This window comes from Aquarana catesbeiana, linkage group LG07 (genome assembly GCF_042186555.1).
Source record: "Aquarana catesbeiana isolate 2022-GZ linkage group LG07, ASM4218655v1, whole genome shotgun sequence".
Classification (NCBI taxonomy): domain Eukaryota; kingdom Metazoa; phylum Chordata; class Amphibia; order Anura; family Ranidae; genus Aquarana; species Aquarana catesbeiana.
Window position 1 is genome coordinate 339,164,295 of NC_133330.1, and position 4,695 is coordinate 339,168,989.

At 44.8% G+C, this 4,695-nt stretch overlaps 1 pseudogene; it reads left to right on the forward strand.

The window, feature by feature from the left end:
- Positions 1-1,031: 1,031 nt before the first annotated feature.
- LOC141103954 (U2 spliceosomal RNA) lies at positions 1,032-1,163 on the forward strand (annotated as a pseudogene).
- Positions 1,164-4,695: the final 3,532 nt, after the last annotated feature.

Sequence of the window (4,695 nt, forward strand, 5' to 3'; positions counted from 1 at the left end):
TCTAGATAGAGGATTTCTTCAGGTTTTTATATAGTTGGTTTTATGTAGTAACACACACTACTGTGCATTTTGTTTTCACAAGCAATTGGCAGGATAGAGGGACACCAGAGACAACATACCAAAGAGCATTTCAGAAATAAAGACAAGTGTTACAAACATCCCCATGTCTTCTTTATTCCTACAAAACTGGCAACCAGCAAAAAGGATTATAAGAAACAGACATCACTTACAGTGGGGAAAATAATGATTTGCACCCCTGTAGATTGTGGAAGTTTGCCCACTTACAAAGAAATGAAGGGTCTAACATTTTTATCATAGGTGTATTTTATATGATAGAGACAGAATATCAACCAAAAATCCAGAAAAAAAAAACACATGATATAAATGTTATGAACGGAGTTGCAGTTCAGTGAGTAAAATAAGTATTTGCTCCCCTATCAACCAACGATAATTCTGGCTTCAACAGACTGACCTCAGTAGGTGCTCATGTAGTACACAGATTAGTCCTGTCAATGGAAGAAGGTTCTCCTAATGACAACTCGTTATGTGTATAAAAGACACCTGTCCACAGAATCTCTTCCATTCAAACCTCACCATCATGGGGAAGATCAAAGAGCTGTCAAAGGGCATCGGGGACAAGATTGTAGACCTGCACAAGGCTGGAATGGGCTACAAGACCATCAGCAAGAAGCTTGGTGAGAAGCAGACAACTGTAGGAGCGATTATTCCCAAATGGAAGAAATACAAAATAACCATCAATTGCCCTCAGTCTGGAGCTCCATGTAAGATTTTGCCTCATTGGGTAAGGTTGATTATGAGAAAAGTGAGGGATCAGCCCAGAACTACACAGGAGGAGCTTGTGAATGATCTCAAGGCAGTTGGGATCACAGTCACCAAACAAACCATTGGTAACACAATACGCCGCCATGAATTGAAATCCTGCAGTTCCCGCAAAGTCCCCCTTCTCAAGAAGAAAGTTGAAAAACAACAGACTTAGATTACATTTTGTTTTTAGGTTTAATACTGGTTTAATCGCTTCTTGGCCTTTTGGCTAAGATCAAGTGTAGTATCTGTTCTTATCAGTTTCCAGGAGGTGGCGCTTGCTTCCGTCCCTGATCTATGGCGAAATAGTGAAGGGATGGCGGTTGCTATGCAAAGCCTGCTGGAGTAAAGGTGACCTGGAGCAGTTCGTAGCTGAAAGGGAAGCCTTCTGATGGGGATGGAGAACCACGGGGTCTGGTCCGGAGGGTCGGGCCCCTGGCCTTCTGGCCTGGATTGGGGTAGCTCTAGCTCTGGCCAGTCTTTTGGGAGAGAACACTTACTCCTCTTTTGGGAAGGGTGGGAGTGGTTAGTATCTCCTGAATGTAATTAGGCAGGAGGGACGGAACGATGGTGGAGCCTGATGGTAAAGGGCTCTCACCAAGTTTCCTGAACTCCAGGCCTTCCTGGTTGGGGTGGGGGCTGCTGTGGTCTGGGCTGTGGGTCAGGGTTGCTTTGAAAAGCCAGTGGTGAATGTGCACCTGAAGTGGCAGTTCAGGGGTGCCGTACAGTCACTGTGTTTAGGCACTTGATTTTATGGCACCATGGTCACTTCACCACTACACACATTTTTCAAACCTGCCTCTTGGGCCGAGCCTTTTGGCTAGGACCAGGGGAAATTTTTATGCCTGGCCGGAGGGCCGGCCATTGTATTGCACAATGATCACTTTCACTCTCCCATCTTACTATCTCCCTCACTCTTTGTATTCACCCCCGTGTTTGTCACTTTTTTGTATTTTTTGGTTTGTAATGTATACACGTTTTGCCACTGTGTGGCTAGTAGGGTGTGGGTCCCCGGGCCTACTCTGAAAGTCTTGGGAAGGGGTGGACATAGGCCTTCTGGCTTGGTTCGCCCTCTCCTTTGGGGGTCTCCCTTCGGGGAGCCCCACCTGTACTTGGGTTGGTCTGTTTCGGCAGACCTTCCAGTAAACGGGGGTCCGCCTGGTTTCAGCCAGATGGACCCATTGTATAAGTATCTCAGTCCCTGTCTGGAGCCTAACGCCCCAGGGGATCATGGTAAGGTCTTTCCCTAGTGGAGGACTCTGAACACCCGTTGCACGTTTTTGTGTTTCACTCTCTATGTGTGGGCACTGTTTTTTGGCACCGGGTGGAAGTTTTTGAGGTGTGTTTGCACGCCACTGGCTTTTCAATAAAAAAAACAAAAAAAAACTGGTTTAAGTGTGCAAATATTGTCAGCCAATGCATACTGACATTGCTAAATTTGGCCTAGACATTTAGGTATTAATGACATCTGATCACTAAAGGGTTCAAGCAATATTCTGCAGTAAAATTTGAGCAGAACCCGTCTTTATTTCTAGTAAAACACTGCGCTATATACAGTTTGAACTGAAAGTGATTGTAAAGTCAAATTTTTTTTTTTCTCTAAAAATAACAAACATTATACTTACCTGCTCTGTTTCAGTGGATTTGCACAGAGCAGCCTGGATCCTCCTCTTCTCGGGTCCCTGGCTGGAGCTCCTGCCCCCCCCCCCCCCCGGTGAGTGCCCCCACAGCAAGCAGCTTACTATGGGGGCACCGGAGCCGAGTCACAGCTCTGTGTGTCCATTCAGGCATGGAGCTGTGACCCAGCCCCGCCCCCTTTCTCTCCTTACTGACTTCGATTGAGAGCCGTGGGAGCCAGTGGCTCTGCTGCTCTGTGTCAGCAAATCAGGAGGAGAGTCCCAGGGCGGCTGAGGGACTTGTGGACATCGCTGGACAGAGATGGGGCTCAGGTAAGTATTAGGGGGGTTGCTGGGGGAGCTGCAGCACACAGAAGGCTTTTTATCTTCATGCTTAGAATGCACCTTCTGCCTTTTACAACCAGTTTAAAAATAGAAGACATTTCCCCATCATTTACAAAACGATAATCCTGGAAGGAGCATTTGGTATGTATGCATTTTTTTTTCTTCTAACCAGTATGTTCACGGATGTACCTGGTTAATGTTTGTCCAGATTATATAATTTCCCGCTCTGTAATTTCATTTTGTCATTAAATTTTGCATTCTCTCCATCCACATAACAGCACCATGACTATCTCATTTCTTGCAGTTTACAATAAGAACACAATCGGTAATGAATTCATGAAATTGTAATTTATATATTGCGACGGAGGGCGTGTTCTCCTCTACACTGACATTATTCGTTGAGTTTAAGGCTGACAATTGAATAGAATTCATTTGCTCCTCAATTACATCTCACAATCAGCTCAGCCCCCGTGGCAAGACCGTCTTCAATATGCGCATCAAATTCTTCGGTCTTTGCGCCGTATTCTCGTGGTCCTCGTCCTGGACAGACAAAGCGTCCTGCTTAATATGAGCAGTTTGTCCTCTGCAAATGCCAGCAAACTTTCTCTGCTAAAATTAACCTGACAACCATTGTAAACTTTTAGAAGTAAATGTCCTGTCTAAGAGTGAGCACCACTTCTGTCACCCTTGGTAGAAAAGCCTCTTCCGTGTGCCCCTCTGATACTGAGCCTATATGCTGCCACTGTTTTAAAGCCGAGAACACAAATGTAATAAATTGTAGTTCATCCTTCTTTGGTTTTGTTGACTGCATTCGTTTTCTTTTTTTCAAAAGTGCGGCAAGGTAAAATGTCCAAAGAATACTCCACCAACATCGTCAGTGTTTCTCAACCTTTTTTCAGTCAAGGCACCCATTAAAATTATGGACAATATGAAGGCACCCCATTCTAAAATGTAAAAAATGATTCTAGTAGTTTTACATAACTTGGCAGCATCAACACATGTAGGACACATCATTAGAGGTGATTTATTCTTATGCTGCGTACACACGGTTGGAATTTCCGACAACAAGCTCACATCGAACATTTGTTGTCGGAAATTCCGAGGCTCCATTGGACATTTGCTGTCGGAATTTGCGACAACAAATGTTTGAGAGCTGAATCTCAAACTTTCCGACAACAAAATTTGTTGTCGAAAATTCCGAGCGTGTGTACACAATTCCGACGCACAAAATTCCACGCATGCTCAGAATCAAGCAGAAGAGCCGCACTGGCTATTGAACGTCATTTTTCTCAGCTCGTCGTACGTCTTGTACATCACCGCATTCTTTTCCGCAAATTTCCGACAATATTTGTGCGACCGTGTGTATGCAAGACAAGTTTGAGCCAACATCTGTCAGAAAAAAAATCCAGGATTTTGTTGTCGGAATGTCCCGATCGTGTGTACGTGGCATTACAAAGCAAATACGCTTTTGCACACTAGTACCAACTAGTATTCCAGTGTTTTTCCTCTCCCTCAGTTTTTTTCTCCAGGGAAGGTTCAAACAAGGACCTGCTGTGCAGGCAATCAACACCCTTCTTATCAACACTGATGACATCACTGGTTGTTAGGATGCCGGTAGCTGGAAGGTTGCACATAAAAACCCATGGCTTTGTGTAACTAAAATGCAGGCTTGATCCACCTGCTGGCTTGTGTACATTTTTGGGCAATTTTTTGTCATTTTGCCAAGGCACCCCTGAAGAAACCTCAAGGCACCCCAGTTGAGAAAGGCTGTCCTAAGTAATAATACATAAATGGAAGAGAACCCCCAAAGAACTTTTTAGGCAGAGTTAGAGGTACAACCTTAGACAGTGGGGTGGCTGTGGACGTGGTATACTTATGCCTCGTTTCCACTGAGCTGTTCGGTTCGGTACGC